This window comes from Amia ocellicauda, unplaced genomic scaffold (assembly GCF_036373705.1).
Source record: "Amia ocellicauda isolate fAmiCal2 unplaced genomic scaffold, fAmiCal2.hap1 HAP1_SCAFFOLD_206, whole genome shotgun sequence".
Classification (NCBI taxonomy): Eukaryota; Metazoa; Chordata; class Actinopteri; order Amiiformes; family Amiidae; genus Amia; species Amia ocellicauda.
Window position 1 is genome coordinate 69,300 of NW_027102769.1, and position 10,311 is coordinate 79,610.

General features: G+C 43.5%; 9 non-coding genes across 9 annotated transcripts; all 9 read left to right on the forward strand.

Annotated features, from left to right (window-relative positions):
- The first annotated feature begins 570 nt into the window (after positions 1-570).
- LOC136725085 (5S ribosomal RNA) lies at positions 571-689 on the forward strand. Its single transcript, XR_010807465.1, has one exon. It is a non-coding gene; the product is annotated as a 5S ribosomal RNA (ribosomal RNA).
- A 1,066-nt stretch (positions 690-1,755) lies between these two features.
- Positions 1,756-1,874, forward strand: LOC136725086 (5S ribosomal RNA). Its single transcript, XR_010807466.1, has one exon. It is a non-coding gene; the product is annotated as a 5S ribosomal RNA (ribosomal RNA).
- A 1,055-nt stretch (positions 1,875-2,929) lies between these two features.
- Positions 2,930-3,048, forward strand: LOC136725123 (5S ribosomal RNA). The gene has a single exon (XR_010807500.1). It is a non-coding gene; the product is annotated as a 5S ribosomal RNA (ribosomal RNA).
- A 1,066-nt stretch (positions 3,049-4,114) lies between these two features.
- LOC136725091 (5S ribosomal RNA) lies at positions 4,115-4,233 on the forward strand. Its single transcript, XR_010807471.1, has one exon. It is a non-coding gene; the product is annotated as a 5S ribosomal RNA (ribosomal RNA).
- Positions 4,234-5,298: 1,065 nt separating this feature from the next.
- LOC136725111 (5S ribosomal RNA) lies at positions 5,299-5,417 on the forward strand. The gene has a single exon (XR_010807489.1). It is a non-coding gene; the product is annotated as a 5S ribosomal RNA (ribosomal RNA).
- A 1,066-nt stretch (positions 5,418-6,483) lies between these two features.
- On the forward strand, positions 6,484-6,602 carry LOC136725092 (5S ribosomal RNA). The gene has a single exon (XR_010807472.1). It is a non-coding gene; the product is annotated as a 5S ribosomal RNA (ribosomal RNA).
- Positions 6,603-7,667: 1,065 nt separating this feature from the next.
- LOC136725065 (5S ribosomal RNA) lies at positions 7,668-7,786 on the forward strand. The gene has a single exon (XR_010807449.1). It is a non-coding gene; the product is annotated as a 5S ribosomal RNA (ribosomal RNA).
- A 1,055-nt stretch (positions 7,787-8,841) lies between these two features.
- LOC136725112 (5S ribosomal RNA) lies at positions 8,842-8,960 on the forward strand. Its single transcript, XR_010807490.1, has one exon. It is a non-coding gene; the product is annotated as a 5S ribosomal RNA (ribosomal RNA).
- Positions 8,961-10,016: 1,056 nt separating this feature from the next.
- On the forward strand, positions 10,017-10,135 carry LOC136725102 (5S ribosomal RNA). Its single transcript, XR_010807481.1, has one exon. It is a non-coding gene; the product is annotated as a 5S ribosomal RNA (ribosomal RNA).
- The last annotated feature ends 176 nt before the right edge of the window (positions 10,136-10,311 follow it).

Genomic DNA, 10,311 nt, shown 5'->3' on the forward strand with positions numbered 1-10,311 from the left:
GTGTATTGAAATACAGGAGCTGCTGGATGTGTGTGTTTTCTTTCCCCCTCACCATAGTTTGTCAAATGTTTAAACAACTGAACTTATATTCAAGGTTTGTTTCTCTTCATATGTTTTACTGGTTTACATTTGTCTCAGCAACCTGTTGAATGATTCTTCTGCTTTCAAAACAAAATGACAACAGGATGAATGCACACACTTGAAAATACAATACATGCAATGTTATGCATCATAGTGATGCAACCTCCTTTCAGTTTCATACTGCATGTCAATTGAAATCCTTACTGAAATGCACACCTTCTCAAGATTGCGCTTGACTGGCGTGTCAGGCACTCAATTACAGCTGTTTTATCAAGACAATGTGTTCGTTTTGTAATATATAGTTCCGGTCTGGTGTGGCACCCCAGCTAACGCACAACGTTGCCACAACGTTTCGTGTTAGCAGGGACTGTCTGCGGCGCGCTGGTGTGTCCCGGACTTTAGAGTAGAGAGACAGTTCAACTGCAAGTATGAGCGGCAGAAACGGATATTGCCTTCCCTTTAAGTAGAGCGTCAGGGATAGCCTCCCTGGCTTACGGCCATACTAGCCTGAATACGCCCGATCTCGTCCGATCTCGGAAGCTAAGCAGGCTCGGGCCTGGTCAGTACTTGGATGGGAGACCGCCTGGGAATACCAGGTGCTGTAAGCTTTTGCATCTTTTACACACCAGAGGGCGACAAATCACGAGTTTTAACTTTGGATACACGCAATTTCATCATTATTTCAGATTTGACTTCCCCAAATACACAGGCATACAATAGATCTTGTTCTCCAACGTAAACGGTCCCTAGTAACTAGGGTACATTCGTAAATAAATTGAGCATCATGGCTAGAAGTGACTAAATGTTGCCTAATCTTTCTCATCGAGAAATGACACAATTACAGCAACACAAAAAGGAACTCCACCGGACAAAGTTCAGTGCTCACAAGGAGCCTCATTCAACACACACGGTTCCATTCCCATTCATGCAAAGCACGAAAGTGTAAAACTTGGGAACATACTTGAGAGCAAAGATCACATTCAATCTCATTCAAGGCACGGATGTGAATGCAACGGGATGAAATTACTGAAATGATGCCTGCCCTCGAACTGTGATGATGGACTACCCGACTCGCCAATAATATTGGGTTCTGGTGTATTGAAATACAGGAGCTGCTGGATTTGTGTGTTTTCTTACCCCCTCACCATAGTTTGTCAAATGTTTAAACAACTGAACTTATATTCAAGGTTTGTTTCTCTTCATATGTTTTACTGGTTTACATTTGTCTCAGCAACCTGTTGAATGATTCTTCTGCTTTCAAAACAAAATGACAACAGGATGAATGCACACACTTGAAAATACAATACATGCAATGTTATGCATCATAGTGATGCAACCTCCTTTCAGTTTCATACTGCATGTCAATAGAAATCCTTACTGAAATGCACACCTTCTCAAGATTGCGCTTGACTGGCGTGTCAGGCACTCAATTACAGCTGTTTTATCAAGAGAATGTGTTCGTTTTGTAATATATAGTTCCGGTCTGGTGTGGCACCCCAGCTAACGCACAACGTTGCCACAATGTTGCCACAACGTGGCGTGTTAGCAGGGACTGTCTGCGGCGCGCTGGTGTGTCCCGGGCTTTAGAGTAGAGAGACAGTTCAACTGTAAGTATGAACGGCAGAAACGGATATTGCCTTCCCTTTAAGTAGAGCGTCAGGGACAGCCTTCCTGGCTTACGGCCATACTAGCCTGAATACGCCCGATCTCGTCCGATCTCGGAAGCTAAGCAGGCTCGGGCCTGGTCAGTACTTGGATGGGAGACCGCCTGGGAATACCAGGTGCTGTAAGCTTTTGCATCTTTTACACACCAGAGGGCGACAAATCACGAGTTTTAACTTTGGATACACGCAATTTCATCATTATTTCAGATTTGACTTCCCCAAATACACAGGCATACAATAGATCTTGTTCTCCAAAGTAAACGGTCCCTAGTAACTAGGGTACATTCGTAAATAAATTGAGCATCATGGCTAGAAGTGACTAAATGTTGCCTAATCTTTCTCATCGAGAAATGACACAATTACAGCAACACAAAAAGGAACTCCACCGGACAAAGTTCAGTGCTCACAAGGAGCTTCATTCAACACACACGGTTCCATTCCCATTCATGCAAAGCACGAAAGTGTAAAACTTGGGAACATACTTGAGAGCAAAGATCACATTCAATCTCATTCAAGGCACGGATGTGAATGCAACGGGATGAAATTACTGAAATGATGCCTGCCCTCGAACTGTGATGATGGACTACCCGACTCGCCAATAATATTGGGTTCTGGTGTATTGAAATACAGGAGCTGCTGGATTTGTGTGTTTTCTTACCCCCTCACCATAGTTTGTCAAATGTTTAAACAACTGAACTTATATTCAAGGTTTGTTTCTCTTCATATGTTTTACTGGTTTACATTTGTCTCAGCAACCTGTTGAATGATTCTTCTGCTTTCAAAACAAAATGACAACAGGATGAATGCACACACTTGAAAATACAATACATGCAATGTTATGCATCATAGTGATGCAACCTCCTTTCAGTTTCATACTGCATGTCAATTGAAATCCTTACTGAAATGCACACCTTCTCAAGATTGCGCTTGACTGGCGTGTCAGGCACACAATTACAGCTGTTTTATCAAGACAATGTGTTCGTTTTGTAATATATAGTTCCGGTCTGGTGTGGCACCCCAGCTAACGCACAACGTTGCCACAACGTGGCATGTTAGCAGGGACTGTCTGCGGTGCGCTGGTGTGTCCCGGGCTTTAGAGTAGAGAGACAGTTCAACTGTAAGTATGAACGGCAGAAACGGATATTGCCTTCCCTTTAAGTAGAGCGTCAGGGACAGCCTCCCTGGCTTACGGCCATACTAGCCTGAATACTCCCGATCTCATGAGATCTCGGAAGCCAAGCGGGCTCGGGCCTGGTCAGTACTTGGATGGGAGACCGCCTGGGAATACCAGGTGCTGTAAGCTTTTGCACCTTTTACACACCAGAGGGCGACAAATCACGAGTTTTAACTTTGGATACACGCAATTTCATCATTATTTCAGATTTTACTTCCCCAAATACACAGGCATACAATAGATCTTGTTCTCCAACGTAAACGGTCCCTAGTAACTAGGGTACATTCGTAAATAAATTGAGCATCATGGCTAGAAGTGACTAAATGTTGCCTAATCTTTCTCATCGAGAAATGACACAATTACAGCAACACAAAAAGGAACTCCACCGGACAAAGTTCAGTGCTCACAAGGAGCCTCATTCAACACACACGGTTCCATTCCCATTCATGCAAAGCACGAAAGTGTAAAACTTGGGAACATACTTGAGAGCAAAGATCACATTCAATCTCATTCAAGGCACGGATGTGAATGCAACGGGATGAAATTACTGAAATGATGCCTGCCCTCGAACTGTGATGATGGACAACCCGACTCGCCAATAATATTGGGTTCTGGTGTATTGAAATACAGGAGCTGCTGGATTTGTGTGTTTTCTTACCCCCTCACCATAGTTTGTCAAATGTTTAAACAACTGAACTTATATTCAAGGTTTGTTTCTCTTCATATGTTTTACTGGTTTACATTTGTCTCAGCAACCTGTTGAATGATTCTTCTGCTTTCAAAACAAAATGACAACAGGATGAATGCACACACTTGAAAATACAATACATGCAATGTTATGCATCATAGTGATGCAACCTCCTTTCAGTTTCATACTGCATGTCAATTGAAATCCTTACTGAAATGCACACCTTCTCAAGATTGCGCTTGACTGGCGTGTCAGGCACTCAATTACAGCTGTATTATCAAGACAATGTGTTCGTTTTGTAAAATATAGTTCCGGTCTGGAGTGGCACCCCAGCTTACGCACAACGTTGCCACAACGTTGCCACAACGTGGCGTGTTAGCAGGGACTGTCTGCGGCGCACTGGTGTGTCCCGGGCTTTAGAGTAGAGAGACAGTTCAACTGTAAGTATGATCGGCAGAAACGGATATTGCCTTCCCTTTAAGTAAAGCGTCAGGGACAGCCTCCCTGGCTTACGGCCATACTAGCCTGAATACGCCCGATCTCGTCCGATCTCGGAAGCCAAGCAGGCTTGGGCCTGGTCAGTACTTGGATGGGAGACCGCCTGGGAATACCAGGTGCTGTAAGCTTTTGCACCTTTTACACACCAGAGGGCGACAAATCACGAGTTTTAACTTGGGATACAGACAATTTCATCATTATTTCAGGTTTTACTTCCCCAAATACACAGGCATACAATAGATCTTGTTCTCCAACGTAAACGGTCCCTAGTAACTAGGGTACATTCGTAAATAAATTGAGCATCATGGCTAGAAGTGACTAAATGTTGCCTAATCTTTCTCATCGAGAAATGACACAATTACAGCAACACAAAAAGAACTCCACCGGACAAAGTTCAGTGCTCACAAGGAGCCTCATTCAACACACACGGTTCCATTCCCATTCATGCAAAGCACGAAAGTGTAAAACTTGGGAACATACTTGAGAGCAAAGATCACATTCAATCTCATTCAAGGCACGGATGTGAATGCAACGGGATGAAATTACTGAAATGATGCCTGCCCTCGAACTGTGATGATGGACTACCCGACTCGCCAATAATATTGGGTTCTGGTGTATTGAAATACAGGAGCTGCTGGATTTGTGTGTTTTCTTACCCCCTCACCATAGTTTGTCAAATGTTTAAACAACTGAACTTATATTCAAGGTTTGTTTCTCTTCATATGTTTTACTGGTTTACATTTGTCTCAGCAACCTGTTGAATGATTCTTCTGCTTTCAAAACAAAATGACAACAGGATGAATGCACACACTTGAAAATACAATACATGCAATGTTATGCATCATAGTGATGCAACCTCCTTTCAGTTTCATACTGCATGTCAATTGAAATCCTTACTGAAATGCACACCTTCTCAAGATTGCGCTTGACTGGCGTGTCAGGCACTCAATTACAGCTGTTTTATCAAGACAATGTGTTCGTTTTGTAAAATATAGTTCCGGTCTGGTGTGGCACCCCAGCTAACGCACAACGTTGCCACAACGTTGCCACAACGTGGCGTGTTAGCAGGGACTGTCTGCGGCGCACTGGTGTGTCCCGGGCTTTAGAGTAGAGAGACAGTTCAACTGTAAGTATGAACGGCAGAAACGGATATTGCCATCCCTTTAAGTAGAGCGTCAGGGACAGCCTACCTGGCTTACGGCCATACTAGCCTGAATACGCCCGATCTCGTCCGATCTCGGAAGCCAAGCAGGCTCGGGCCTGGTCAGTACTTGAATGGGAGACCGCCTGGGAATACCAGGTGCTGTAAGCTTTTGCACCTTTTACACACCAGAGGGCGACAAATCACGAGTTTTAACTTTGGATACACACAATTTCATCATTATTTCAGATTTTACTTCCCCAAATACACAGGCATACAATAGATCTTGTTCTCCAACGTAAACGGTCCCTAGTAACTAGGGTACATTCGTAAATAAATTGAGCATCATGGCTAGAAGTGACTAAATGTTGCCTAATCTTTCTCATCGAGAAATGACACAATTACAGCAACACAAAAAGGAACTCCACCGGACAAAGTTCAGTGCTCACAAGGAGCCTCATTCAACACACACGGTTCCATTCCCATTCATGCAAAGCACGAAAGTGTAAAACTTGGGAACATACTTGAGAGCAAAGATCACATTCAATCTCATTCAAGGCACGGATGTGAATGCAACGGGATGAAATTACTGAAATGATGCCTGCCCTCGAACTGTGATGATGGACTACCCGACTCGCCAATAATATTGGGTTCTGGTGTATTGAAATACAGGAGCTGCTGGATTTGTGTGTTTTCTTACCCCCTCACCATAGTTTGTCAAATGTTTAAACAACTGAACTTATATTCAAGGTTTGTTTCTCTTCATATGTTTTACTGGTTTACATTTGTCTCAGCAACCTGTTGAATGATTCTTCTGCTTTCAAAACAAAATGACAACAGGATGAATGCACACACTTGAAAATACAATACATGCAATGTTATGCATCATAGTGATGCAACCTCCTTTCAGTTTCATACTGCATGTCAATTGAAATCCTTACTGAAATGCACACCTTCTCAAGATTGCGCTTGACTGGCGTGTCAGGCACTCAATTACAGCTGTATTATCAAGACAATGTGTTCGTTTTGTAAAATATAGTTCCGGTCTGGTGTGGCACCCCAGCTAACGCACAACGTTGCCACAATGTTGCCACAACGTGGCGTGTTAGCAGGGACTGTCTGCGGCGCACTGGTGTGTCCCGGGCTTTAGAGTAGAGAGACAGTTCAACTGTAAGTATGATCGGCAGAAACGGATATTGCCTTCCCTTTAAGTAGAGCGTCAGGGACAGCCTCCCTGGCTTACGGCCATACTAGCCTGAATACGCCCGATCTCGTCCGATCTCGGAAGCCAAGCAGGCTTGGGCCTGGTCAGTACTTGGATGGGAGACCGCCTGGGAATACCAGGTGCTGTAAGCTTTTGCACCTTTTACACACCAGAGGGCGACAAATCACGAGTTTTAACTTTGGATACACACAATTTCATCATTATTTCAGGTTTTACTTCCCCAAATACACAGGCATACAATAGATCTTGTTCTCCAACGTAAACGGTCCCTAGTAACTAGGGTACATTCGTCAATAAATTGAGCATCATGGCTAGAAGTGACTAAATGTTGCCTAATCTTTCTCATCGAGAAATGACACAATTACAGCAACACAAAAAGAACTCCACCGGACAAAGTTCAGTGCTCACAAGGAGCCTCATTCAACACACATGGTTCCATTCCAATTCATGCAAAGCACGAAAGTGTAAAACTTGGGAACATACTTGAGAGCAAAGATCACATTCAATCTCATTCAAGGCACGGATGTGAATGCATCGGGATGAATTTACTGAAATGATGCCTGCCCTCGAACTGTGATGATGGACTACCCGACTCGCCAATAATATTGGGTTCTGGTGTATTGAAATACAGGAGCTGCTGGATTTGTGTGTTTTCTTACCCCCTCACCATAGTTTGTCAAATGTTTAAACAACTGAACTTATATTCAAGGTTTGTTTCTCTTCATATGTTTTACTGGTTTACATTTGTCTCAGCAACCTGTTGAATGATTCTTCTGCTTTCAAAACAAAATGACAACAGGATGAATGCACACACTTGAAAATACAATACATGCAATGTTATGCATCATAGTGATGCAACCTCCTTTCAGTTTCATACTGCATGTCAATTGATATCCTTACTGAAATGCACACCTTCTCAAGATTGCGCTTGACTGGCGTGTCAGGCACTCAATTACAGCTGTTTTATCAAGACAATGTGATCGTTTTGTAAAATATAGTTCCGGTCTGGTGTGGCACCCCAGCTAATGCACAACGTTGCCACAACGTTGCCACAACGTGGCGTGTTAGCAGGGACTTTCTGCGACACGCTGGTATGTCCCGGGCTTTAGAGTAGAGAGACAGTTCAACTGTAAGTATGAACGGCAGAAACGGATATTGCCTTCCCTTTAAGTAGAGCGTCAGGGAAAGTCTCACTTGCTTACGGCCATACTAGCCTGAATACGCCCGATCTCGTCCGATCTCGGAAGCCAAGCAGGCTCGGGCCTGGTCAGTACTTGAATAGGAGACCGCCTGGGAATACCAGGTGCTTTAAGCTTTTGCACCTTTGACACACCAGAGGGTGACAAATCACGATTTTTAACTTTGGATACACACAATTTCATCATTATTTCAGATTTGACTTCCCCAAATACACAGGCATACAATACATTTTGTTCTCCAACGTAAACGGTCCCTAGTAACTAGGGTACATTCGTAAATAAATTGAGCATCATGGCTAGAAGTGACTAAATGTTGCCTAATCTTTCTCATCGAGAAATGACACAATTACAGCAACACAAAAAGGAACTCCACCGGACAAAGTTCAGTGCTCACAAGGAGCCTCATTCAACACACACGGTTCCATTCCCATTCATGCAAAGCACGAAAGTGTAAAACTTGGGAACATACTTGAGAGCAAAGATCACATTCAATCTCATTCAAGGCACGGATGTGAATGCAACGGGATGAAATTACTGAAATGATGCCTGCCCTCGAACTGTGATGATGGACTACCCGACTCGCCAATAATATTGGGTTCTGGTGTATTGAAATACAGGAGCTGCTGGATTTGTGTGTTTTCTTACCCCCTCACCATAGTTTGTCAAATGTTTAAACAACTGAACTTATATTCAAGGTTTGTTTCTCTTCATATGTTTTACTGGTTTACATTTGTCTCAGCAACCTGTTGAATGATTCTTCTGCTTTCAAAACAAAATGACAACAGGATGAATGCACACACTTGAAAATACAATACATGCAATGTTATGCATCATAGTGATGCAACCTCCTTTCAGTTTCATACTGCATGTCAATTGAAATCCTTACTGAAATGCACACCTTCTCAAGATTGCGCTTGACTGGCGTGTCAGGCACTCAATTACAGCTGTATTATCAAGACAATGTGTTCGTTTTGTAAAATATAGTTCCGGTCTGGTGTGGCACCCCAGCTAACGCACAACGTTGCCACAACGTTTCGTGTTAGCAGGGACTGTCTGCGGCGCGCTGGTGTGTCCCGGGCTTTAGAGTAGAGAGACAGTTCAACTGTAAGTATGAACGGCAGAAACGGATATTGCCTTCCCTTTAAGTAGAGCGTCAGGGACAGCCTCCCTGGCTTACGGCCATACTAGCCTGAATACGCCTGATCTCGTCCGATCTCGGAAGTTAAGCAGGCTCGGGCCTGGTCAGTACTTGGATGGGAGACTGCCTGGGAATACCAGGTGCTGTAAGCTTTTGCATCTTTTACACACCAGAGGGCGACAAATCACGAGTTTTAACTTTGGATACACGCAATTTCATCATTATTTCAGATTTGACTTCCCCAAATACACAGGCATACAATAGATCTTGTTCTCCAACGTAAACGGTCCCTAGTAACTAGGGTACATTCGTAAATAATTTGAGCATCATGGCTAGAATTGACTAAATGTTGCCTAATCTTTCTCATCAAGAAATGACACAATTACAGCAACACAAAAAGGAACTCCACCGGACAAAGTTCAGTGCTCACAAGGAGCCTCATTCAACACACACGGTTCCATTCCCATTCATGCAAAGTACGAAAGTGTAAAACTTGGGAACATACTTGAGAGCAAAGATCACATTCAATCTCATTCAAGGCACGGATGTGAATGCAACGGGATGAAATTACTGAAATGATGCCTGCCCTCGAACTGTGATGATGGACTACCCGACTCGCCAATAATATTGGGTTCTGGTGTATTGAAATACAGGAGCTGCTGGATTTGTGTGTTTTCTTACCCCCTCACCATAGTTTGTCAAATGTTTAAACAACTGAACTTATATTCAAGGTTTGTTTCTCTTCATATGTTTTACTGGTTTACATTTGTCTCAGCAACCTGTTGAATGATTCTTCTGCTTTCAAAACAAAATGACAACAGGATGAATGCACACACTTGAAAATACAATACATGCAATGTTATGCATCATAGTGATGCAACCTCCTTTCAGTTTCATACTGCATGTCAATTGAAATCCTTACTGAAATGCACACCTTCTCAAGATTGCGCTTGACTGGCGTGTCAGGCACTCAATTACAGCTGTTTTATCAAGACAAATGTGTTCGTTTTGTAAAATATAGTTCCGGTCTGGTGTGGCACCCCAGCTAACGCACAACGTTGCCACAACGTGGCATGTTAGCAGGGACTGTCTGCGGCGCGCTGGTGTGTCCCGGGCTTTAGAGTAGAGAGACAGTTCAACTGTAAGTATGAACGGCAGAAACGGATATTGCCTTCCCTTTGAGTAGAGTGTCAGGGACAGCCTCCCTGGCTTACGGCCATACTAGCCTGAATACGCCCGATCTCGTCCGATCTCGGAAGCTAAGCAGGCTCGGGCCTGGTCAGTACTTGGATGGGAGACTGCCTGGGAATACCAGGTGCTGTAAGCTTTTGCATCTTTTACACACCAGAGGGCGACAAATCACGAGTTTTAACTTTGGATACACGCAATTTCATCATTATTTCAGATTTGATTTCCCCAAATACACAGGCATACAATAGATCTTGTTCTCCAACGTAAACGGTCCCTAGTAACTAGGGTACATTCGTAAATAAATTGAGCATC